Source organism: Struthio camelus, chromosome 3, assembly GCF_040807025.1.
Source record: "Struthio camelus isolate bStrCam1 chromosome 3, bStrCam1.hap1, whole genome shotgun sequence".
Classification (NCBI taxonomy): Eukaryota; Metazoa; Chordata; class Aves; order Struthioniformes; family Struthionidae; genus Struthio; species Struthio camelus.
Window position 1 is genome coordinate 47,350,768 of NC_090944.1, and position 27,393 is coordinate 47,378,160.

General features: G+C 38.8%; 1 long non-coding RNA gene across 4 annotated transcripts; it reads left to right on the plus strand.

Moving 5' to 3' along the window:
* Positions 1–1,804: 1,804 nt before the first annotated feature.
* LOC138066713 (uncharacterized) lies at positions 1,805–27,329 on the plus strand. 4 transcript variants are annotated; one of them, XR_011140125.1, is made up of 10 exons: positions 1,805–10,913; positions 12,574–12,751; positions 14,784–14,848; positions 18,718–18,853; positions 20,467–20,534; positions 21,262–21,716; positions 22,818–23,206; positions 24,294–24,372; positions 24,859–25,010; positions 26,495–27,329. It is a non-coding gene; the product is annotated as an uncharacterized lncRNA (long non-coding RNA). The 4 variants fall into 4 exon arrangements; XR_011140124.1 differs by having other exon boundaries at positions 1,805–12,751; XR_011140126.1 differs by having other exon boundaries at positions 1,805–12,751; positions 24,297–24,372; positions 26,495–27,206.
* The last annotated feature ends 64 nt before the right edge of the window (positions 27,330–27,393 follow it).

Below are 27,393 nucleotides of genomic sequence, written 5' to 3' on the forward strand. Positions count from 1 at the left end.
CTATAAAGTAGGGAGACATTTAAACTCGGACAGACAAGTGGAAGTAGTTGCATGGCAACTACACGGCAATTCGCCCACAGCCCAGTATCATTCGTTTGACTTGTAGACCGCGCTCTTCTCATTGTAGTCATAGAAATTCTAGCACAAGCTAAGAAAGACATATATGTATCCACGCACACACACGAGGATGGCATGGTCTCAGATGAAATTCTGGCCCATTTTACAGATTCAAGAAGATCGAATAATGCCCCAAAAATAAGCATCCACACTTCTTTCAGTGTTTGTCCAAATAGTACAGAGTTCCCTAACAATTATCCTATTTCTACAAAAAACAAAGAAATGTATTTAAGCTGTAGAGGCCTAACTATTGATGGCTTTAGTTGTTATTCAATCACACAAGAACAGTTCTAACGTCAACAGTAATAGGTTTTGACAAGCTAATGTAAAATACTTTTATTTCGATCATACAGATACTTTGCAGTCAATTAAATGACTTGCATAAAGAAGTGGAAAAGTGTGTCCCTTCTCTTCAAACTTTACAAAAAAGTGTGAAGCAAATCTTCCTTGAAATATCCTTTTCAATTTAATTTCCTGAATGGGCTGGAGATCGGGAATGTAAAATATTTCTAGATTATTAAGCCCTCTTATCTGAAAGTTGTGAAATCTTGTCAGTGCTATCTTTTCATCAGTAATGTAAGCACCTTCATTTTAAACTGTGTATACTTTTAGAAATCTAGGTGTACTCACACAGTTCCATCTCAGATATTTTAGAGATTATGTGAGAGAGTGTTTCAGATTACTAGAATTAAAATTTTTTAGACTGTTTTGTTAAGTGTCCTGGAACAAATTTATCTTGGCTTCATTTTAGTTGCACTAACAATAAATTTGGAGCTGAGGATTGTTCAATGCCAAAATGAAATTGCTATGACTTTATGGTATGATTTGTATCTTAGTACTGGGAGTTCACTATGTCTTGCTAGGAATAATAGGATTTTAGAAGAAGGCCTCAAACAGCGTTTTTACTTAAATTACTATATCAGATGTGTGTTCCAGCAATAAGAGTGGTAATTCTGTGAGTCTCCATCCACTGTTTATACAAATGTGGTGAATTCTTTTAGCTCTACCAATTGTTGGCTTATTACTAAATAACTTCAACACCTTTAGGACAATTTTGGAATAGTATTAGTGAATGCATTGTTTGCTTCCATTTGCACCATAGTTGCATCTGGCACAGTAATGGTTTAGCAATTGCCACAGCCTGCTCCAAATTTCTTTTCTTTTAGCTACTTCCTCTCCTATACAAGGGCAGATGATTTGGAGAACCTGTTAAAGCTTTTTCTTTTCCACATGTACTAATTACCTTAAATATTTTGGAGATGGTCCCACAAAGTGCATTTTGTTTTCCAGATCGTTAGCAATGTTAAAAACAAACCTTCTCACAAATATGTTGGCATAAGCTCAAGCACAGTTCCTAGCTCATGAGAAACCCTTCCTTATGCAAGAGAAACTGTGTGGGTCCATTACATGCAGTTCACTTGCCCCAAAGCACTGGGGGTTTAGTGCATGAGCTCCCAGCAGTGCTTTAGTTTTTTCATATACAAAGCACGTAGACAAGACCAATTAAAAGTTTAAATCAGCTAAATCAGCAGGGAAGAAGAATGAGGTAAAAGTTTCTGCTAAAATGAATTGCTCCCTTGCAATTCAAAGAACGGTACTCTGCTTCGACAAGAATCTGTAGAGTAGTTATAAGGAAATCATGGACATCAATGTCTATGATGCCTGATTTGTTAATATCTGTAAAATGCCTAGACAGCTTCAGAGTGAGTAGAAGCGATCAGGAAAAATATTATTTATACTTTTACGAAGCTTAGCACCTAAAAACAGAACATTTGAGTAAGGGTTCCTGAGTAGTCCTGATAGGTGTTACTTTTTAGTTCACACTTCATTAGAGCGAAAAGAGTTGCATTTCTGTCAAACCTCTCTTATGATATCATCCTCAACCTTAGTTCGCGGTCACTTGGGTAGTACCAGTCATGAATTTATTCACTGATGGCTCTTGTCTTCCAAAGAGCCATCGTATGCAGCTTTATACAGGCCCTCAGAGGTATAGATGCTATAGCTTTTATGAAATGTGTTATGCATACCCTAATTTCTTAATATGCAGCCAACAAACTTCTAACACAGATATGTCCATCTGATTCCTGCACAGAGAACAGTAACTTGGCATACCAAAAATCTAACGTGATGCAGTATTTCCAAGACAGTACTTCTAAGGCCAGCTAACTCAGTCATTTCAACGATAGACCTTATTTTCTACATAACGTTATGTTATGCCCTTTTACAATTTGTTAATGCTATTTCTGCCACAACTTAATTTGTAAAAATTTGTGTTTTTTTTCTGCCAGGCCAAAGAACGAAATAACAGAATTTGTTTAAGCACCAACTTTTCTGATTTAAAGTAGTCACGCACAAGATATTTCACCATTAATGTGGATTTTCGGTTACAGGACAACGATAACAAGAGCTCAGAAATAATGCAGTGTTGTTGCCTGCACATAGCAATTAGTTAGTGGCCTAGTTCAGATGAGAGTTTCAGTGTTTTTATAAAATGTCTAAAGAATAGCTGTCCCAGTTAACATAATTAACTGGGAGGAACAGTTGAAGGGCAACGTTTGTTTATTTCGGGAAGAAAATACTGAAAAATGAAATGAAATTTGCTATAAACCAGCTGTAGGGAGAAGTAAGAGTACATGGGAAATTCTAGATAGAGTGCATGGAGCGGACTGACAATAACATTGCTATGCAGCACCAGATACCTGGCAGATAATCAAACGTCTTCTTAGTGAAGTTTGTCAGTTGTTTTAGTGATTTGTACAAGCAAGAAGAGCTTCCTGAAAGAAAAACCTTGCTAAAAACATGTTTAGGCCTGTTAATGTTAAAAAAAAACAGCCCTAAAACTTTCTAATCCTAGTAGGGGAGCACAGTATGTCTTAATAAAGCTATATGCTACCACTTGTTACTCTAGCCTACCATTATTGGTTGTAGTCCTGATAACACTTTAGGGAATGTTTACACCATGAATTTCCCATATATCATTACCCAAAACCACTATAATCCCCTTTAAAAATAGAGTCTTATTTCCAGCAGCTTCCACCCCCATAAAGCCGGTAGGGTCTGTGCTGCAACATGCAGCAAAAGCAAGGCATTGCTGGGGGAAGGAGAACGGCAGCAGCGCTGCTGAAATCAAATCCCTTTACAGCTGTGCCTTGAGCTCTCACTCCATTATATGCCACGACTAAGGAACCATGCCATCTCCCACCACTCTATGTTGCCTGAATGCGGGCACAGAAAGCACCTAGGCTCAGCCTAACTAGGATTGCAGTGTGTATCAGGCCTACAACTACAGTACCCTGAAATCACAGCATGCAAAAACATTTGCTATTAGCCTGGCACAGGTGTAAGGCTCAGTGTGCCACAGTCACATGGACAACATTAACCATAGTGATCGATATGCAGATTATTTTGTGGGGAGTACTATCTTGCATTTAGCTTCTCTGATGTGCAAGCATAAACACAGGATAAGTCTCCTACTTTGTCAGGCTAACAGGCCATCTATCACAATATCCTGTTTTTAAGAGCAATGGGTAGTGGTTGCTTTGGGAAAGATTATAAGAAATATAGCAGTCTTTGGCATTCCCTGTCAGTATGAACTGAGAATCAGGGGAATTTATTGCCATGAGGCAACAAATTGCAGGGACCAGGGACTTTGTGAGCCAGAATTTACAAGCAGATCATCACGTTTAAAGCCATGGATTTCATCTGATTCCTTTCTGAATCCCTTATGCCTTGGCCTATATAATATCCTGGTGAGGTGTGTTTCATAATTAATAGTGTATTGTTTGAAAATGTATAGTGGTGTGTATTTTCAGCTTTTGCCTGCTAATTTTGTTGGATGACCCCTACTTTTGTATCATGAGGAGCAATGAATAATCATTACCTATTTATACTCTTCACAATCATCAGAATTTTAGAGAACTGTGTTATCTCCTGCTGCAGTAATATCTTTCCCAAACTGAAGGGTCTTAGCCTATTTATATATTTGGTTTTATACCTCAGCCCCACCCTTTATACTTTTTCTAGTTTTCACTAAAACTCTTTGGAGATGAGATGACCTCTAATGCATGCCGTCTGCAAAATGCAAGTATATTATGACACAGCAATATTGTGTCCTTTGTTTTCAGTTTCTTTGTCTAAATAGTTTCTAAAGCTCCACTCACCTTTTTTACTGCCCCTAAAATGCTATGCCAATTTTCAGAGAATTATCTACAATGACTCTGTGGCCTCTTTCCTAAATTAGAGTCACTGATTGGGTATGTGTAACTAAAATTATCGTGATTAAATTTCATCTGCCTTTTCACTACCCACTCACTTGGTATTGCAAGGTCTTCAGAAACTGCATCTCACTCAACCTCCCTCCTTTAGCTGGTGAACATGCAGTCAGCCTTTTTTTGCCAAGATCTCTGACATCAGGGCATAGTTTTGAGAGTCAGAAACGACAAGACCTGCTCAGCATCCTGACATCATGCATCTTTTCTGTAGTTCTCGGATCTCTTCTCATGAACCTGCCCTGATAATGAACGAAAGCTGCAAGTGACATGCTACTTGTGGTAGCTGAACTATACGTACAAGTATTGTCATTGTTCCCTGTGAAATGTGAGCTTCCCATTCTCTGAAAGCCAGAAAATGTTGTATTTTTAATGCCCATGATCTTTGGTCAAACCACACAAACCTCCATTGCCACAGCTGTTCTGAGGGCTGATTGGCCAACACTAATGTAGATTGCAGGAGACATGTAGAGGTTGCACATAGCTGTACTTTGGAGCACAGTGGCAACTTACTTCTGTAATAATCAGCTGCTCTGACACTTATGAATCAACTGGTCATTTAAAGTCAGCATAATGGCGTGATCCTACTGCATTATGCTCATTCTCCTGTACTAGCGGCTCTGCGGGCAGCTAGGAATTCACTGTGTCTATCCAGCCTGCCATGAGTTAATAGCTTTCCTTCTCAAATCTTGTGTGTTGGTAACTCCTTCTGAAAGGCCATTCATGGCCTCATCAGGTGCTTATTCCACCATAAATGTATAAGCAGGAACAGCTCACAGGAGCGTTTGCTGGTTTACACTCTAGTAGAAACTTAAAAGAGTAAACTGAACACAAGGCGTTGTGACAAATACCTAAAAATACATCTGCATCGAGGACTAGGAAGGACAAGGGAGTTCCTGCACTGCATACCACTCCTAAAGCAATTCCAGTTAGTGTAGCACAATAAACATGGGCTACGCTCCCTGAAATCGTGGCGTAGCTGAGGTGCCATGGCAGGACACGGATATGTAAGACTTAGTGTGTACCTAGCTTGGTAAGCCGGCTCCAGGTGGATTTGCATGTACGGAAACTAAAAAGGGATATAGGTAGCACTATTAACATTTGTTTAAGAGCAATGTAGTTATCCCTTGTCACATGAAATAGTTCTCCATTGTTCGGTGACAGATCTTACCTCCCAAAACAGACATACGGAGTGTTTCAGGGTCTCCACCTTTTTTTTTTTGTTTCCCTTTGTCACAAGAATATCCGTTAATAAAGGATTTCATTACTTGCAGTGCAAAAGTCCCAGGATTTAATTTTTTTTCACTGCATGATGCAAACAGAAGGTTAGCTAGTGAATTTTCGAGTGGATTGGCAAGGAGGTTTGCAGACGGCAGGAGGTCAGGGTCCGTACAGTACATTCATGAAACAGATATCTGAGTAGGCAGCATCTTTCTCTGCAGTTCTTAATTCTTGCAGTCGATTATTCAGTCTTCTTTCTAATAAAGTTATACTATGTATGCCTCAAAACTGAGCTCATTTGATTTCTTTCCTGATAGAAATATAGTTATTCAGACTGAGTCAAAGAGAATACTCTAGGCATGTAAGAATTCAGATCCAAAAAGATCCAAAAAGAATTTTTTGTTCTAAGAATTACCTATGTGGGACATGCAGTAAGTCCAAAGTTGGGGCTTTTAAAAAATTGTTCAGCTAAAACGTAGGAGGGTAACTTCCCTCATATTATAAGATACTGATTTTAACTTCTTTTTAAACAATTTCTTATACAAAGAAATCAAATGGTATAAGGTGGTTGCTGTCAGGCTGGACCATTTTATGTTAAGTTTTAGCCTTAAGAACAACTTATGGTTGGCCCAGAAACAGAAGCTGTCAGAAACTTAATCTCCTTGTCATAAGAGCACTACTTGTAAATATGTCATACTATGACAACACAGAGATACAATGAGAGCTCCTGTTTGAGTAACACATAGCCTTTGCATAACATTTAATCTCCAAAGTATTTTGCAAAGACCAAGTCTTCATGTCACCTCTCTGGAAACATGTAGCTGCACATTTTTACTTCCATTTTGCAAGACAATATACCAATTAAAAAAGTGTCCATTGTACAAAGTGCTGAGCATCCTGAAGTTCTTCTGATTTACCAAATGAGCCTATGGCCCTCCTAGAAGCTGCTTAGCCACTGAGCTTTTAAATGACTTAGCAGCTTTCATAGGGAATATTTCCGTGACTACTCATTATGTATTTCACTGTGGCATCTAAAACCCTGATCGAGAGTCAGGGATGAATTGTGCTAAAGTATACTAAAAGTTATAGTCCCTGTGCCACGGAGTTTTCAATCTGACGTCCCAATCCGGCCACTATTTGCGTGAGCGTTTTATTTTTACACGTGTGAGAATTTCCCATTTAACTTTCACTGGGAAAAATTTACAGAAAGACCACACCTGCTCAGCTTCAGCTTTCTGGCAAGGCCAGCATAGAGGCCTAATGGGAATTCACAGGGAAGAGGGGTTGCCTGCATTTAAAAAGGGTGTGAACCTTCCAAGCTCTCAGGGTATGCGCAAGTTTATATTTGGATAACCTAACAGCTATGCATATAGATTGTCAGGGAAAATTAATGAATGGTGCATGTGCAGTATATCAAACGTCTTTGTGTCTCAACCAGTATTTTCACATGCACCAAAGTGCACATTCCTTACGGAGGGTTATATACAATGAGCCAGGTTTGAAGTTTAAAAAGTGAAATGATTTGAGAGTATCTGAATGCAGAGAGCAGTAACTCAGCTTTTCCTGTCTGGGAAGCACTTTTTGTATTCAGTTACAGCTTTCGAAAGAAAGCAAAGGATTTCTGATCTAATAACAATCGTAAGACATTTCATACTAGAATTTAATTTGGAAGTTTAACAGGAGTAGAATGGAAGTGCTGTCTCAGTCCTGGCTTTGCTTTCTAATGTGCTTCCCTTGGTCACTTTTTTTTTTTTTTTTCATGCAACCTACTGTAATGTGTTTTTAAAAGCAGCTATGAGATGTTTTATGGATGAAAAACACCATGAATTAAGTGCATATCCTTTATCTTGTCTGATGGATTCCACTCTGCAACAAAGTCTCCTGTTTCTTCTTTCTCAGTTCTTTCTGAGTACTTCACATCAATCTCTTCATAGTAGCTTTAGCCTACTAGGTATTATTTATGCCCGAAAATTGTTAGCAGTTGTCTTAACCAGACCTGAATGCTCTTTAGGCCTTGTTAGCTTTACAATGGCTCTCAACCTCCCTCCTTTCCTTTCCCATCCCAAACTCCTCTAATAGTCTGTGACAGCTCTGTTATTTAAGTTGGGGTTAAGGAGCAGCACATTTCATAAGTTTAGCTTCTGAATTTTCACATTTATACCTACAGGGGGCATTTATGGCAATTTATAGCATGAGGACCTTTCCCTGTGCTTCCTAAAAATTAGCTTGGTATCTCAGAATAATTTCTACTGAATGGACTGGTGATCCAAATTCCAGGACACCGTAACTTTAATCAGTGAGACTCTGCATGAATTAAAGACTTTCAATCTGCCTTTATATTCAGCCATTTTATTCCTGTTGACTGAATCACCTATTGAAACAGCCTGCTCATTCCCAGCGACAGTGATCCTGTCTCCTGGAAAGGCTGCCTCGCTGTGAGCTCCATCCTGCCCAGTGCTGAGAACTCAGGCCTTCGGTCAGCCAAGTCCTTAGAGATGCTGGACTGAGATCAGTATTTAGCAGTTTACAGCATAAAGCTTTGCTCCAAGAAGGATCATTCTTTCTTTGCTCCTGCCAGAGTATGGGTCCCAAATAAAGGAGTTTGTCCATCCTTCCCACTTCGTTTATCTGGCAAGAAGAGACTATTATGCTAAACTGGGAGACCCTAAAGTTAGCTCAGTTTACCATATCCCATCTGCTTTGCTCTGATGCTGAAGTTATAATAAGCTCTGTACAGGTGTGTAAAAGTCAAATTGATAATACAAGTAATAGTTAAAATAATTAATGATACAGAGGCCATATTTTAACTTCCATACTATTTCATCAAGCAATAATAAACAAATTCACTGCAAACATGACAGTTGCTCACATGTATCACCACAAGGGAATTTGGCCTAGTGCACTAAAAACTTAGCTAATAACTCCTAAATTATTTCTGAATTAACACTATAGAAGCACGTGCACAACACAGAAAAACAAGTGAAAGATTTGATTCACATATATGGTTACTAGAGTGACAATAGAAAGCAAACCTTTTCTTCAAAGACAGCATAACTTTTCCGGAGTTAGGGCTTGCATAGCAGCTTAGACAGTGAACTGTGAGAGGAAGAGAAAGACAAACAATTTCAAATGTGTAAACTGGCTACAACTTATTCTGAAATGGAGCAATACAGGCTTTACACAAAGACACTCTAGAGAAGCTTAAGAGCCAAACTTTACTTTCAAGTGTACTTGCATCTCTTCTACTGAAGTCAGGGGAACGGTGTGCACTTGGGACGTATTGGCTAAAACGCGCCCAAAGTTGCTGTGACTCTGTAAACTGTGTTACTGGAAGCGCTAAAGATGTGTTCTGTTACTTTTAAGGAACAGAGACTTTCACCAGGCCACTGTAGTTTGTATGGTACTCAGAGGGACAAGTGTTTCAGAAAAGTTGATAATCTTAACTGGTGTTCAAACATCTTTCTAATGCATTTTATTGTGAAAAATGAGAATAGATTTTGAATATGGCCTTCTTCTTTCAACGCAAACATAAGTTTCCTAGTGCCTTAGGAAATAAATAAGGCTCCCTTCAGCCAGCTGCAACGAAGGCTGAAAGCCTGAGCTTCAGAGAGAAAGAGGAACCTCTGTCTCTGCTCTATTCTCCCCTGAAGTCAGGATCTCTAAATCCTTTCCTAAGGAGTACCTGAAAACCTCCGTTTTCCCTCCAGCACCCACTCCATTACTCGTGTTGCTGCCAAGAGACTAACTCATCCTCCCCAGCCATGCAGTCTTGTAAATTGTGGCCTGCAGAACAAACCACTGTTGTCCTTTCCCAAGCCACAAGGCTTGCGCCCTTTTGATAATCTCTAGAAGTGATCTACCTCTATAGGTGGAATATGTAAAATAGGTATATACTTATATAATAAGGACAGAAAAAAGCAGCAGATGCACTAACTATAGTAACTAAAGCCATGGCGTGCCCATGCAGCAGTGCTGGCCTAAGAAGCATCCACAGCGCCGCTGTGCTGCCAGAGCTATTTGTGGGGCTACGCAGTAAACTGGATCAGCAGCTGAATGGGATTAAATTAAAAAAATAAAAAATCTCCAGGTAGAAGAGCTTTGTAGTTAAGGCCCCGAAAATGAACTGAGCTTCTGCCACAGAAGCTACCTCTGGCTGCAAGCCGTCATTCAGCTGCTTTCTGCCCCAGCGCTTTACCTGAAAAGCCCTCGCTGTATGCAGCATGTTGCAAGGATACATTCATAAAATCGTAAGGTGCTACAGCGAGGAAAGCCAGACAGACCAGGGGAGCTGGACTGAAAAGCAAAAATCATCCAAAAGCACTCGAGTTCCTAAGGCCTAACATCGTACTGTGTAGGTGCTTGTTTCCTAGCAAGTGATCTGCAACTGGTTACAGGTGTTATTTACTAGCTATTCTGTGGAGATGACATTTGTCTCCTGACTAATTTCGCTTTTCATCTCAGTTTTCTACTGACATCTTACATTTTCCCAGTACGATATCTTATTAACAAGTCCTAATTTGTTTGCACCCAATAACAACTGAAGTCTGGCAATGCTGTACTTACTATTTGTTTTCCTCCAAGTGCCTGGGTAGGGTCAGGCCAGCTGAGTATTTGGAAAAGCTTTCGCTATGATAGCCCTAAGAGCTGTGTGAAGTGGTGTTGGTAGTCTTGATGAATAACATTTTCCTTTCAGAAACCTCCAGTCCTATAATCATATTTGCACACATTGACCCATTTATCTTTTCTAGCTTATTTTAAGTGAGACAGCTCAGAGATGGAAGGTTTGGTTTTGGTTATGCAGTTGGATGATAAGGCACAGGGCTAATGAGAAGACATTTTGCAAGTGTAATCTTAGGGCATGTGACAAGAAAGCACTTGTCGTGTTATCCTGACAATTTCTAGTCACTTGAAATCCTATTGCAGTTTCTGTTTCTCTAGCTATATGATTTGATTAAAGTCCAATAGAGCATTAAAGACTCCATTTGACTGAGGATGACTGAATTTACGCTTAGTTAAAAAAAAAATTAAGGTTTTAAGGAACGTGCCAGGTTCATTTATTTGACGAGTGTAAAGCTACTTAGGAAAACACTTCATAATGCAGCAACATCTGGATCATAGTATTTTTTGTAGAAGCAGTGAAAATGTAATTAGTTTAAGAATTGTGAAAACAATGCCAGGAGGTATAGCTAAGACGTAGCTTGCTAGGAATGCAGGAGCGCGGGCTTCCGGCTCGCTCCACGGTAATGCAGGATCTCACCTGGGACTGACCAAAGGCGACAGCCAGCGCTCGGAGGAACCGGCAGGCAGGTAAGGTATAGGGGTATGCTGTGCTTAGGAGCGGTGGCATGGTTTTCTGTCATTCAGCCTGGATACTGGAGCGTCTTGTACAAGGGGATTGCAGTAATTCATTTGTGTTACTACAGCAGCCAAAATCCTTCACCATGTTTGAGGCTTTTTTTGGACGGGGAGGGCAAAACATGTAAGAGACGGTCCCCGCCTTAAGGTTCTTGACGTGAAAGGTCTTCGTTCAGCAAAATGCTCAAGCATGTTATTCGCTTTCTGCACAAGCTGAAGTCACGACAAAAAGAAAGCGGAGCAGCAGAGATGAGGTGAGCTGGCAGAGGTGCCCACCCAGCCAGCGGCGAAGCTGAAAGGTGAATTTAGGAAACTCCCTCTTCAAGAGCACCGTAAACTCTTCCCCAGATCTAGTGCGTACCTCAGCTCCTTAACAAAAGCATACGCTATATGCACACACAGTGGATAGGCTGTTTTATACTTAATTTCTCAACCGGTTTTTCGAACACACAAAGTATTTGATCAAAGAAAAAAGTCATGAAGAAAAGATCTGCTTGGGAAAACACATTTTCTTCATGTTCCAGAAACTGAAACCTTATTCTTTGGGTTTTCCCCTTAAATTTGAAACAAAATTTATCTCTAGATTATTCTAGAAAAAACTGTCATTCTCACAGTTCTTTGTCAAAGTCTTCAAAGTTGAAAACAATTAACCAGGAATGATTTTCTGTAGTACAGGTAAAATTCAAGCCATAAGCACTAATCCTATAACAACTCTTGCATTGCAACTTTACACCGGGATAAATTAAGGAATTAATTGATGCTTTGAAACTGATGGGTTGCAAATACCACGCTTTTAGTATTTTCCAGCTTAATATCAATAATACGACAGTAATGTTGACATCTTGTGTTTTTAAAACACCACATTTCCCTAATTTGTTTATCTTGGCAATAGTTGTCATTTTGCACTTGCCTACGAAACACGTAGCGGTGACTGATTTAAGCTACCTGCTGAGTGTTTCAGTTTGGTAATGATACTGCTTTGTCAACAGGATTCAACAGGATCAGCAGCATAATGTGCCACACTGCAAACTTACAAACACTATTTTTAAGAGTCTATAGTCTGACTAGGTAGATTTCATCTTTATCTACAGTCTGTAGATATTAGTTAGCTTAGGCTGTTGAGTTCAAGTGTTATGAAATGTTCATATATTCCACATCTATTACATACTTCACATAGATAGTAAATGTTTGTGTTTTATAAATTTTGGCAGTCCTAAGCATCGTAGTTAAACTTCTAACTTTGAAGTAAATGGCTGCTGACCACACTGAAGTGGGAAGACAAACAGACAATAACCCTTAGAGCCCACAACATTAGATCTGTTCTTGCTTCCATTCAGGACAATATAACTTTATCACTGACTTCTTCAGCAGAGGGGTTGTTCCCCTTTTATCTAGGATTTTTTCAAGTATCTTCTTAGCAGATGGGAAAGACATGCAGGTTATGGGAAAGGCAGTATAAATGGAGAGGATATCTAGTCTTCTTCTCACCTGACAAATAAACAAACCCTGATTTTTCCACAGGAACCACGCAGGCAGTCTCTGCACTGCTGTTGGTCTCATTCAGTGAGGCTCTCTGCAAACACAGGGTCTGAATCTGTGATTCTCTTTGCAGGCATCAAGGCTTAATAACTGTATTTATTAGACTCCCTAAAGAAGGCAGCACTTCCCTTTTCAATCCTTGACTTTAGTGGGAGCTGTTTCCAGGAAGGAGCAGAAACAGCTCTTTCGTTAAAAGAGCTATGCACTGTTCAGACTGTACCTAGCGACTGGCCCTGATAACTTCCCCTGAGGTATGTTTGTTTATTTATTTTTATATCCCTACTCTTCCCTATATAGTTCTCCCTATTAATGAAGATAAAATGATAGAGACTAGTCAAAGGGTTCATCATCAAAAGCAGACATGAACTGAACGGTAGTCCTAAACAGTAGTTTGACCCACTCTCCCATGTTCAGCTTTCCCCTAAGCTGGCTGGAGACCCCCAGTAAATCTGTGCAGGGCACAAGGTGTCTTCTGTCCTCTCCTAGAAGTGCACCCCTCTGCCCCTGGAGATACTCAGGGATGTTTGGGAGTCTCTTAACAAGCCATTCCTCCACTGAAATTCTCCACATCCACTCTGACCTACAGGTTTGGGTGCTCCTAAAATGGTAGATACTGTTTTGAATGATGCAAAGCCCAGGTAACATCCTAGTGGTTATAGCAGCCACCAATTCTCTGTGAATTCATGGCACATCGTATGTTAAAAAATAACATTTTAAAGGCCTCATTCTGGATTTAAAAAAAAATATGACAAATGGTGGCTTTTTTTGGAGCTACATCTTCAAGATTCACAGGACCTCACCAGGACGTGTGGCCTTCTGCAGCAAAATGATGTGCCTACTCCTTCCAGACTGGCTCAGAGCTGGTCTTTTTATGCAGCTTGTCCCATTTTTGAGAAAACTCACTGAAGTCATGTCTCAGTGCTTATGTCTCTATTGAGTGAAGTGTTTTTATACCTCAAATCTATATACATCAAGAGACATCTTCCACTTTAAGGAAAAGTCTGCTCTCTGTCTCTCTTCTGCTGCTAGCGAAAGTCAGTTCAGAAAGTAAAACAAAAGCAGGGGCTACTAGCAAACACTGTGGTGATATTTCCCAGGATACTCTCCTGAGTGAGTTCTGGCTCAGGAGCTAACTGAACCAAAGGTGGTGCTTTTGCATTTAACAGCCTGTGACAGATTCTTCTTCCATGAATTTGTCCAAACCACTTCTGATTCATCTGAACTTTTAGCAGATTCACAGATTAACTATGTATGCATGTAAAAGTACTTCCTTTTGTTTATTTTGAACCTGCCACCTGCTAGCTTCATGTGATGTCTTTCCTCTGGGAAAAGACAGTGAAAAATCATTCCCTTTTCCCTATCTCCATGCCATGAAGGCTTTTTAAAACTTTTATCTTTTTCTTCTAGATCAACTTTTTTCCAGACTGAGTTTTCCAATTTACTCATATGGAACCCATTTGATATTTTGAATCCTCTTTCTTGCCATTTTCTTACTTTATTATATCACTTCTGAGATGGATGAAGAGAACTACATATGGTATTCAAGATGTGGGCACATCTTAGATTTATTTTATTTCATTTTATTTTACTGTTTTCCATCTTTTGCTCTATTCCTAATAATGCTTAGCCTTCTATCTGTTTTGACAGCTGCTCAGCACTGAGGTGACATTTTCATAGAAGGACCTAATTAAATTGCACGATTTCAGTCCGGAAGGGTAATAGTCAACCCAGGGCCCATCACTGTATATATAAAGTCAAAGTTGTTCTGTCCCATATGTATCACTTTAAAGTAATCTCTGCTGGATTTTATCCACCATTTTATTACCTGTACACTCAGTGAGTATCATTCACATCACACCCGTTACAGACTTTTGCAGCCCTTCACAGCAGCCCTCGTCTGTACTTCACTGACTAACTTAGTATCACCTGCAAAATGTCTGTGGTACCTGATTTGTCCCTGGTGCCCTTTCTTGCATTTAGTTTACGTTGTAAGGGTTTGAAAGAAAACAGTTCCTGCTCATGGAAGGAAAATGTTCCCCTTTCCCTTCCAAGCTGGACTCAGGCTACTTTGACAAATGGAGGACCCCAGGGAAGCTCAGAGGAACGCTTAGCTACCATTGGTAACCTTTCCTATTTATTCGCTAGGTAATCAGATCTCTTCTCAGGTCAGAGAGACGTGATACATCAGTCTCCAGATATCATCTCTTTGAGCTAAATTGCCAGGAAAGGTTATGATCTAACTTCATAAAAATACCCTGAAAAACAGAAAATTTATTTTTGCAGATGCCTGTAGCTGAGAAAGAAGGCAGCAACATTCAGAGCATATACGCAAAAAGCTAAAAGCAGAGGTAACGTTTAAACTTGTTCTCAGTGATTGGAATGGGAGTTTGGCTAATTTCTTTAGTGAATGACAAAATGCAATGGTTAACATTGGGAATGGCACCAGGGCGCTGGACTGCTCTCTCTCTCTTCAGGCGCGTAGGTTCCCTGGCTCCCTACTCACCCCCTGCAGCAGCTCTCACAGTCCCCTTCTGGCACGGCAGGAATGCTGACCTTGTACAGGGAAGCTAATTCCTCCTTCCTTTTCCTCCAGTATCCACAGATCCCTGTCTTAGCCTCTAACCTAAAACCGTACAGCAAAGATTCCCAGCACTAGAAGTCCTGTTTCTTCTGGGGATAGGGGAGAAGGGGGAATTTCCTACCTTTTCCTCTCAAGCAGGCCTGTGTTCTCCTTATGGGCTTTAGCCTTTACTAATCCCATCTATATTCTCAGCACAGACTCCCAGATTCATTAGTTTTCTCCGACTCCCTTGTGCTGGGGTATGTTGCATTCAGTCCTTGATCCAGTGCCTAATTTCACCATCCACAGTTTTTCTTGGCAGACCTGAAAAGGGTCTTAATTTGCTGATGTGATGTGTCTGTTTAACTACTGTATTATTATTTTTTTCCCATCACTGACAACCCTGCTAGAATTTCTATAGCTATTAACAGAATTACAGTTACTTAGTTCATTAAAATAGAAGTTGTTGAAACATTTGAGAAATGGTATTCAGCTTTAGGCCTTAAAAATGAAAGTATTTTCATAATTTCAGATCATTTACTGTTATGTGAGAAACAGTCTGATAGCCTGATACAGTAAGAATAGGAAAATATTCCAACTTCAGATCAAAACCAATGCTGTTTTCATTTGAAACCTGAAACTTCAATTACGGTTTTGACAGTAAATACTTACCCACGTAGGAGCAGTTACTAAAGGAACAGTTACCGTGTAAAACACTTGTGTGGTTAAAACAGATCATGAAACTCTCTATATATTCTCATATTGTGCCTTGCTCTCAGCTATGATATATCTATTGTCACAGCACAAAGATCTGATAGTTTCTTTGTTTGTAAACACAGTCAAGTCTTACCAATTTTCAGTGAAATGGCAAAAAGAAGAGTCTTGCCTCCTCATAATCAACTGTACTATGGGAAGAAATGTGGATAGCATATCTTACAAGTTTGTTTATTTAATCCTGATCTTATTAATTTCTGTAAGAATGTGTCAAGCATATATGACATTTATGTGGATTTTTTTTTCATTCTTCAAAATCACAAGGTGACTGCATATGCCTATAAACTAAAGACTGCTGTTTAATTTTCTTCTTGTTAGCAGCTGGATGTTAAGACATTTCTGAAGTTTGTATAGACCTTTCAGAGTGCACACTGTAACACCTATAAAAGTTACAGTATCATGGGAAGTTCTACTTTTGTTTTTCTGTTATGCATAGGATTATCTTGTACTGGAATTCCAGAACAATGTGAAAAAGAAAGATGCAAATGCAAAGCAAAACTAACATGAGGAGTGTTTACAAAAAAATGGAAAGAGAGAAATTCTGCCATTTCTGCTAATCTAGAAAATATGAAAGCTCAAATTTCAAGGTCCTTGCAATGAATTTGGATACATGGTTTGACAAGGAGTACAACAGACAGCACAGAACGCTGATATTTCAGTTTTCTGTGTAATTAATGTAGGGGAGAAAGGAATTTGTGTCTTAAGTACTGGAATTTTTCTTCTCTCAGTCAGCGCTTTTTTACTAGAAATAGAAATGTAAAGTAATGCCATGGGAAAGCAGAACAATAATCTTTAAATTTATTATAGGAGATTTAGTCTCAAGATACAATCTCCACTACGTGTTTTGAAAAAAGATAGAAAGACCTGCATCCTGTCTTCCATAAAGACAAAACTCCTGGAGAGAGAGATTCTGTTTTACGTAAAGATCTTAGTTAAAGCTCCCATTTACAGAAATGGGTTAAAGTATGCTAAAAGCAAATGAAGCAGATCTTAGGAGGGCAAAACTGAGCTTTTGGACTATAATTCAAAAATCTTTGGATTTTAATCCTTTAGTCAGGGATTCATAGTCACTTCCCCATAATATCGCAACTGTCTCAAACTATTAATAATCTAAACAATGACTATCACCTTACTTCTTTGTTTTCTTTTAATCTAGCAGAAATATCTATTCTTTATGAATCTCTTAATTCTAAAATTTTGAAGAAAAACATTTGCATTTCCTTGTACTGGAGCCTTGTCTTACCAGAAATACATAAAGCACATGGATGTATCAATCAGGTTAAGGTTACGGGTTAGTTTGTACTGAAATAGTTGACTGAGAACAATCACTAGAATGAACGGTAATACTAGTGAAGAGTCTTATATTGGTACTGCTTACTCCCATACACTCATATTGATGCATTAAAGGGTTTTAACAACAGACTTCACAGAATGGGAAGACATATCTGTTGTTCATTTTTAAATGAAGCCTACTGCACACAATTAGTTTTATTATATTCATTTTCAAGACACTCATTATGATACTGTTGGCTCAGTTTTGTTGTTTTTATGGAAGCTGTGATTTATCACACACTGTAGCTATATACATTCTACAGGCTCTTATTCTTTGATGCTAAAACTATTATGAGTTCAATCCATGTGCAATTTCATTTCTAAAGAATGCACTGGAAAACTGAAAGTTATGATAGCAACAGGCTGTGAGAGGAATAGCTCAAATGAGAATTTCTCCTTGGCATAGATTTTAATGATTTTATATTATATAGAGCTTATGTTGATAAAATATAACGGGGATCTTTCTTTGCTATTAGTTCATTGCTTTTAACTGAGTATAAACCATACTGTATAAAGATAAGTGAGACTCCCTCAGTCTTCATGCCTGGTGCTGTGATGGGGCAATCGATAGTGGCTTTGTTCAGTTTATTTCCAGTATGTGTAGAGGACATAAGATGCTTTTGGGGTGAATGGCAAGACACAAGGAGGCTTGAAGCTATTATTGTGAGCTTGTGAAGGCCCAAAACAGACATGAATACCCAAAGTAGATCATATAGCTATCAACCAGTAATTGAAGGCAGGAGGCCTTTTTCTTTAAAGGCAGCCCCAGACTCCCTCCTTCTCTTTTTTACCCCATGTACAGAGACCAGATGATTGCAGTAGTACACATCCCAGATGAGACGTTCTGAACGCAACTTGCTGTAACTACATTTCTATATCCATGAGAAGTGACTGTCTCGAGAGCACGTGTGCCTCTAAGATACGATTATCCCTATAAATGAGGGCCTGACTGCTCTCTTGATCAATCAGCAATGTCTGAAACATATAAACTTTCCAGATTCATCATATGAAACACTTCAGAAAGACAAAGAAGTACCTTTGGTTATGCAGACTTGAAAGCGCAGTGTGCTTCACTGCAGGTTCACAGTCGTGTAAGATAAAGCAGAAGGACTGCAGAACCTTAACACACAAAGCTTATTCTTCCCTTCTGCTCCCTCCCCACCCCCATTCTTTATCTGTGTTTGTATTTGATGGAAAGTTATTTCATTGTCAAGACCAGTAACATATGTAAGTATTTTTAAAAATCTGCCTTAATAATGTCAGTGTTAATGGTTCTTCTGTTGAATCAACAAGTACTTTCTTTGTTAAGGAAAGTACAATCAATCAGAGCTGCTACTGCAAAAACATAAGCATTATTTACTGAAACAACTATTCTGCAGTAATTTGGTCAGAGCACATGCAGCATATATGGGAGAATAAAAAAATGTTTAATACAAAGGCATGATTTAAGAAGTAATTGTGTCTGAGCACTGAGTCTGTAATTTAAGAAAATACTGTGCTTTGTAAGAGTAGCTAAACTGATTTTACCACTTTTGGCAATATCTGTTGCAGGAGCCTAAAAATCAACATAGGTGGAAAAGATCTCTGCCAGCTCCTTCAATTTCACTGCAATGTATAAGATATTTTAGATGGAAATGAAGGAAGAAGAAGATTTTGCTCTGATTTTCTTTGGTCAGCTGATGCAGGGGTAATAATAAATAATTATTTTTTTCTTTTACTTCTGTGATTTGACTGCCTCCTTTCTCAGGTTGCTGATCTGGCCAAATGATGATGTGCCATATAGCATTTTTAATCCACTGAACTACTGATTCAATATCAATTTTGACCTTGATTTTAAAAAAATTCTTAATTTCTAAGGAGACTATTGAAACTTCTAGAGGTATATCGTCAGTTTAGTAAGGTTTGCTTATGGAATTTGCTTTTTGCAAATGTTAACAAAACTAAATTATTCTTTGGATAGCAGAATGGGCTTCAATAACAAAAAAATAGGTAAATTAAAGGTTATAAAACCTTTATCCAAAAGTGTTTTACTATTTTAGTTGTTCATGGCAGTAATTCATTAATTTTTATCTCTTTTTAGAATTATATGTCGGAAGTAGAAAAAAATCACTTATTGAAGCAAAATAGGAGCATTTCACTAAAAAAGCATTTCATCTCAAAAAAATCCATTTCTAGAATCAATAAATTGAGACTAACCAGTTACAATTCTATACATTTTACTAGAAAGAGCTGAGTCAGTGCAACTGAATCCAGTGTTTCTAATTCTTTCTGGCAAATGAAAGGAAAAAAAGCAAAAAAAGAAGTAAATGCTATACTTTGGGAATACTGTCACATTTTTCTAATAAATCACATTCAGGAAAAGATTACTTGAATATTTGAGAGTTAAGATAATAATGCTACTAAGCAGGAATGCAGTTTGCTCAAGTCAACAAAGTATGCCTGTGCTAAAGCATGCTAGAATAATTAAAAGATATTGCATTTGCCCATCAGTCTTAACTTATTCCCTTTGGCTTGCATTTTCTGTGCTTCAGATTTTAACCTGAGTCATATTCATGTAGTATTAGACAATTGCGAACAACTGCTGTTTAATAAACTTTGCCTTCTGATGGCCAGTGAATAATCTGTATTTCCCTAGGGGAGTTCTCCTATGGAGAAGGCGGCGTGATGTCCGCTCCATTTGCAAACAGTATTGCGTCTGTGATGGACTCTGCTTGTACCCATAATCTGAAAATATTTAGAGGGCTGTAGTGAACTTTGTCTGGAAAGTTGACCTATTACATTTGTGTCTTTAGTTTCACATCACCCATGTTAGTAAAAGTGTAATGTATTTCTGTGCTGTGGAAAACTGAAATTAACCAAATGGCTTAATTAAATTGAGCTCTTAACGTTCTTACAGATAGCATATGCAGGCATTATTTGGCTTTCTTTGCAAATGAACACATTATATGTATTAAGTGTGCAATGCTCCATTTATACACACAGTTAGGTCCACATGCCGACAATAGCTTTCCTGTTCTAGGCCTGTGTAACCATATTGCCAAATTACTGAATGAACTTCAATGGGGATTAAATGTATTTACACAAGGTAGATGCCCCCTTTCTAAATGTTGCTGCTTGTCATATCCCCATTCAGACTTTCAGCAGGTTCCAGGTAGCAAAGCAAACAGATTAGTGCTGAGTCAGGTGCACCCAACCTTGGAAAATGTGGGCATCTAGCAGTCTCTGGTCATGCGCTAAGTCCAAGTCAAGCCAGCCAGCCTGGGTCTTTCCTCTTTTAACTTTTGCCCTGTGATTTGACAGATCTTGCAGGAGAAGTGCAGAAGAGTTGAGACCCTAACAGCTCCGTAGCTTCGCTTGGCCACTCTGAGGTTTGTACAACCCATCACAGGCTGCAGTAAACGTTTAAACCCTGTAGGGCCTTCCAGGGTTGAGAAAAAGGGAAATACAACTGAACAAGGATTTACAAACAAACAGGGAGAGGAGCTCATTGACATGGGACCCTCACCTTTTGGAAGAGTTTTACAGTGTCATAGAAGATTCCCTGTCATTTTTTTTTGTTGTTAGCAAACGGGAAGCCTTTCTCCTGGCTAGGTGCTTGCTTAACTTGGAAGGCCAGTGGCATTTTGTTCTGCTGTAAGCCTCTAAATTAGCCATAGAGTCTTCAGCATTTATTTGCCAAAATAAATCAAAGGGCTGGGCATTTCCAGATGCAAAAATGAAAAAAACACTCTCTGGAACAGCAAAGGTATCTTTTGTGTTGTTAGATAAAATATCTGAACTAATATGTTTAAACAGGACTGCTCCTAGGCTGTAGCTTGAAGGCCAATTTTCAACTGAGGATATATATTTTAGAGGCAGTTCATAAACTGCTAAAATCAAAATTTTCAAGTGGAAATGCAGAGTTTTTGCTGCAACAGAGTGCTATATTACGATTAAAACAGGATAGCTACTTGGCATAAGCGGAGTAACTGCACCCGTTTAAATCTTCTCCAGAAACCACTGTTGTGGCAACTGAAACAGTGTATGTACATGTATCTGCAATTCAACCCATGCTGCAAAAAATTAATTTATTATTTTGATTACTATTGCCTATAGGATCTCCACCCTGAACCTGGCCTTATGGTTACCTACTCGTACATATTTCACGTGGGTTATGGACAGAAAAGAGTCTGCAGAGAGATGATAAAATGATAATGGTCAGCGTGCTTGGTTTCAGCCCATCAATAGCCTATGATGAGTATCTCAAGGTGTCACACAATGGGAAAGCTTTAAAGGAGGATTTGAAGGGAATCATGAAGTACACACAAAGGTCCTTTAGAAAGGGAAATGAAGCTCCTGTTTCAAGAGCAAACACCAGAAGAAGAGGAAGCATGATGGTGCTTGCTCAAACACCTTAAGGAGTGGAAGCTCCTGAATAACCGTTACAAGTGGAGACAGAAGGCCGCACCATTAAGGATCATCAGCACCTTAATGGAAACGAAATTAGGGAGACGCAAGCCACAGATGAAGACAAACAGCTTATGCTTCCTGAGATAGAGAAGGATTATCCAGTGAGTAGTTCCACAACTTCTGGTAATAATCTAAATGTGTGCAAATGTTTGCCTCTGCTGAAAATGAGGTGAGGTCTGTACAAATACAGGAGACGGACAAACCCCACCTCAGGGAGTTTTGAGTAAACATACCGTTAATAAGGATTTGGTAACTGAGTCATGTGCAATTGTTAGTTTAAAAATCTTGGCTGAGCAGAGGTATGTGGATGGGTGATAATTCTTAAGATGAGTATCAATTTTCCATTACAAGTTGTGGCTATAATTTTCCATTTAGTCAAACTTGCATGAAATTCGTACTGAAGTCAATCTCCTCGCATCTGTTTTGCTTTAATATAGTCAAAGTATGCAAGGAGCCTGGAATTAATCAGGAGCCAAAAGCTGTAATGGGTAGAGGAAGAGAATCTGTGTGGTTATTAAATCTCCACAATCATTTTTCTCTCTTGAGACCCGACACAAAGGCCTGTGAAGTGAACGAAAGGCCTTCCACTGTCTTGCTTTTGCTTTGGCTTTGTCTCTCATAGTTTATTAGTTGCACTAGCAAGCAGACCAAATATTATCAGCCGGGATGAATCTTATATTGGTATGAGATAATAGAGCTGTGCAAGATACCACCAAAGATGGTTTCTGTGCTGTTTAATTCAAAATGAAAAGTGTGGGTGCACAGGAATAATAAAGATACCAATATACTATTGTTGATTTGATGTGGGATAGATAACATCTCTGAAACACTAGTTTGATGTAAATAGCTTCCCACTATTGTTAGTGCCCTGCTTCCGCACTGCTTGCATGGCATGTTTCAGTGAGTGTTACAGCTCAACAACTTTACTAGAGTTTTGAGGTAGGAAAGAATAGAAGCAGAACTTTCTCTCCAAAAGCTTCAGCTCAGGTCATGGTTAACTTAGCTCGTTTTCTAACTTGCCTCTAGACTTACTCCAGAATTTACAGTTTTCCCAAGCAACATCTGAATGGGACAATAACATGCTTTCTAATTTCTATCTCCTTTTTTGCTAGGGCAACTAACGTATTTTGTCAGTTCTTTGCATGCTACAGAGAAAAAAATGTGTGCTGTAACTTACTCATTTTTTCTTTCCCTTGTCACAGTAATATTCCTTTGAGAGAGGCACCAGCAGGCCTCTTTGTGACTGCAGTGGCTTGCACCTTGCCTGAACCAAGAGAGCGCAACAAGTGACAGTGAAAGAGAACGGGTTGCTGGAGAGTCTTAAGATATGTCTTGACTAAGATAAAGGTTAGATTTAGGTCAGGCTTTTCAAAAGCATGCTAAAGCCCTCAGTATCTATTCATGTTTTTCCACGATGAGGGAAGTGTCCCTCTGAGGACACTTCTGCCTCTGACCTCTTGAGAATGACACTAGACCTTCAGAAATCCTTAGGGCAATAGCACAGCCAGAACGACCCACAGGATACAGGCTGCTATGCAAATACTACTGCAGAAGTGGATATTGAGAAGCCGCAAAGGAGAGTCTGATTTGGGTGAGGCATTTCTGCATTCCCTTTTTCTTGTTGAACTATTCACTGGGCTGTTAGCATGTGGAAATGATTCCAACAGCAAGCTGAAAACCTACAAACAGCTTTAAAACTATTAGAAATATGTAGAGATTTTTGAGCCAAAAAGGACGGTTATGAGTATTTGCTTGAATCTCCTGCATAGTATCGCTCACAAAAAAGATCCCCTATTATTTTAGCTGCAGCTGTACTTCCCCTTTGTTAACAACATGGCTGAACTCATATCTGTCTAATGCAGTGGAGGCCATTGAGCATATATGAACAGAATAAACAAGAGATAGCTAGGTGGGGTGGCAAAACAGAAGATGTACGGTTACATTAAAAATGTGTCCTAGATGATGTTTGGCCTTAGTTTCTCTGGCCAGCTTCAGAGACCCAAAGCTAATGTACACTTAACACCTTCTGGAAGACAGCAAGGCATGCTTGGCAACCCCAATGCTGCATTCGCCATGGCTTCTGACAATAATTATAGCGTTGTTTTCCTAGTCTGCAGATAATAAACATGGCTCTGAGAGGCACAAAATGTCTTTGCTCACTTCAATGGAATATTAAGTTTGAAGTCTAAAGTGAAACCTCATAAATTTCAACATTACAACCTCTGAAACTGTTAATAATTTTAGCAGAACCATTCAGCTATTTTGGGGTTGTGAATGGAATTTTAAAATGGCATCACCAGAATCACCAGATTTTCTTCCAATCTTAGTTCATAACTACAGTTTACTAAGAATAAACAAAAGATTTGTCTACTGATGCAATGCTATTCTGCAATGTGATTAAGTAAATGGTTCTTTTAAGGTGTGGCTTTTCTCTCAGGTTTGCATTCAGCTTATAAATCATGCAGCTGCAGCTGAAAAATTAATCTTGTACTCTCCTGGGCACGTTGGTGATGGCAGTAAATGGTTTATGGTCACCTTCAGTTAACACTGGCCTCGCATAAATAAAGACAGTACTTCTTACTACCCATGGATTAAGGCCGACGTCTCCATTTCTTTTTGAGCTCTTCAAAATGCAATTTCTGTAACTGCTCCTTTTCTCACTTTGACCATACCTCTAGAAGAAGATTGCTTCGGTCTCCTCTTTGGAAGTACCTCTTTGGAAGCAGCACAGACATGCCCGACATCACATTATCTCAGGTAACAGATGTTGCTGTTAAGTCCTCCAATTTCCCAAACTCTTCTGAAGATGTGCATTTCACTCACACTGACCCTCTGCTAGTTTGAATAGTGAGATAAGGAATCCTGTACTCCTCTGCTGGGTCCATCATGCTGATGGTAGCTAAAATCTTATTTTATCTAACATGTCAACTTCACTCTATTAACTTTCCTCTGAGGTATGCTGTTTCCATTATAGGAATTTAGAGGCTTGGGGAGGGAATAAGTATTCAGCTTTAGCCAGGCAAAATCAGGCTTTTTTCCAGAGTATCTGGTCATGTACTTCTATTCTTTTCCCCTCACATCCAAATGTCATTTATGTATATCTTAGAACTCTGTATACTATCCACAGGTCACTGTATTTTCCAGTAAAATGCCTGTGTGCTGAGCACAGTGAGAATGTCAGTTGGAGGAAACCGTTTCTTTCAAAGTGGTATGCTCACAAAAATGTTTTTTTTTTTCCTTAAGAGTACCTGCCTGCAACCTGCCAGCACATCATGTGTACGAAAATATTTGCCATCTGACATATTTCCAGAAATACCTCTCCTTGTGGAAATTCTCCTTGAGGAAAATATTCCCCTTGTATATGCTCATATAATTTCCACGACGCAAAGTATCAGGTAAGAGTTGTAATTGTTGCTTCTTTTAGCAATGATGAGTGAACAACCCACTCTGTTCGCCTACTAAATAGATGAATCTCAGAACAACAAGCCTGTCTAGCTGCCTTTTTAGCCTCTCTTGTAGGGGGAGATGAAAAGCACAAAAGACAGGAATTACATGTTGGTTAGGCTCTTAATTCACTTCCATTCTTACAGAGCCTCTCTCCTATACGTAGTATCCTTATATGTTTGCATGTTTATTTTTGCTTGCTGCATCTCTGAAGAAAGCATCCTCTTGATCTGACCCCAAGCTTAACAAGTTTTAACTCAGAAATGGTAACTTCTTTTCTTAGTACTATTACAAAGTGTTTTCTAGTTTGCTATTTACCCAAAAATCTAGTTCATAGACTCATATTGTGAAAGTCAGGTCACAACTAGATGCCCTGAGTTTCACATCCCTTTTTTTTTTTTCATCTGTGAGTTCTTGTGTTGACTACTTTCCAGTCACTGCTAATATCCCTGTTCCTGGCACCACATTCCCTTGTACACCTATACCCAACTTAAAATTAGTAACTACCTCACCAGCCTGCACTGTGATAGTCTGCTGTTCTATGCAGAATTCTACTGAGCTAGTGATGCTGTTATCGTCCTCTTTATGCTCACTGTGTTCACTGTTAAAAAATGATGCCATTTGTTGCAGTTCTTACATCTTTTCCAAGTCATCAAAGCCAGGGTCTCTAACAGAGGTCTGCTTCATTCAGTGTTTTAGTCTAACCGGTCAGCATTGTGTCACAGCAACCTCCAAACAGCACAATAACCAACTCCAACTGGTCCACATAACAAAAGGGCTTCTGTGGCAACAAACTGCCACAGAAGAGAGACTACCATGGAGACCATTCTTGATTCTGTAAGAAAGATCTATTGTATTTCACATCCCTTTGTTCTGAAAGCAGTAGGAATTACTTCACATCCATTCATCATGAACCAATGAGGTATCCCAGGAATCAAAGTGTTAGGGGACTGGGAAAAAAAATAGTCTTCCTGGGACAAGAGAAGGAGAAAGGAAGTGAAATACATATGATACAAGCCGAGCAGGAAAAGTACCCAGATCTAGCTTGAGAATTAAAGGGTGAAGGAAAGGTAGTTACCTGCACTGCCCACATCATCACTAGTTTTGCAGTAAAGTAGATGTGTGGAAGATAAGGGACTGAATGAAAGGAAACCGAAACTCACTTATTCTCTGATCATGGCATATGGTAGGAACTAAGCACTGAACTTTTAATTTGGTTATAAGCATTTGCATCCTTTTCATTATCTATGCACTTTTTTATGTTTTCCTGAATTGTACTTGCCTGTTTTCCATTCCCCTAATTCATATATGAAAGAATATTTTGTGGGTCAGTGTATCTGCCTGCTGAGACATAGTGCGCTACATAGACTACAATTCTGAGATGGTAGGCAAAGCATTTTCTTGCTTCGATCAAACATTATTTTCATGTGTGCAGGAGCCACGGTAAGACCAGAACACGTTCATCCAGTGCTGTAAGGCCAGACTACATTCCAGGAGCAGCTGCCCAGCGGGTACTTCCACGCCCTGCGTATGGTGCCGAAATGGAAAGCTGAAGCCCTATCTCAAATTTCTACATGTGAAAAATCTAGCAGAATCTTCTTTGGAAATATTTTGTAGCTCATTTTGTGGATTATCTACGTTAAGCGAAGAATATTATAGTTCTGTGAATTCACTCAAGTCCAGGGTACAAATCTGATGGTAGAAACTTGCTTTACTCTATTTTCTTGTCGATATGCAGGAAGAATTTTGATAGAAAGTCAATATATTCTTGATGTTAGTGCAGCTTTGCTTTTATTTTTACTCTAACTCTATTTTTTTAGGTATCAGTCTTTCAAAGCTCACTTCCAAGTGAATATCTTCCAGTTGATACATGATGTTAAACTTATTTTTGGAACATGTGAAAATACCAAAAGGGCTTCTAATCTTCTAATGAGATAAAATTACTTCTCAAGGATAAAATTAGGATACTGGAAGTATTCCAACAACAATTATATTTTTACAGCCCCACCATGTATGTTGTGCAGTGTGTTTCTACAAAATCAGTATTCTGAAATACATACTTTTTGTGCCTTTTGCAAACTATGGTTATTTTGAGGTAATTTTTTTGTGATTAATTTTAATTTTAAAAAATGGTCTCTACATTTTTACTAAGAACTATCAAAAATGTATAATCTTAGTATTACAAGAATTAAACTATTAATAAAAGTAGTAAAATAGAATTTAAGAACCCTGCTTATAAATGAAACAATATAAAAATATGTTATGTTCGTAAATGTGTTCTAATTTTTCTGAAACAATTATTTTTATAGACTTTTCTCTTATCTTTCATTTATC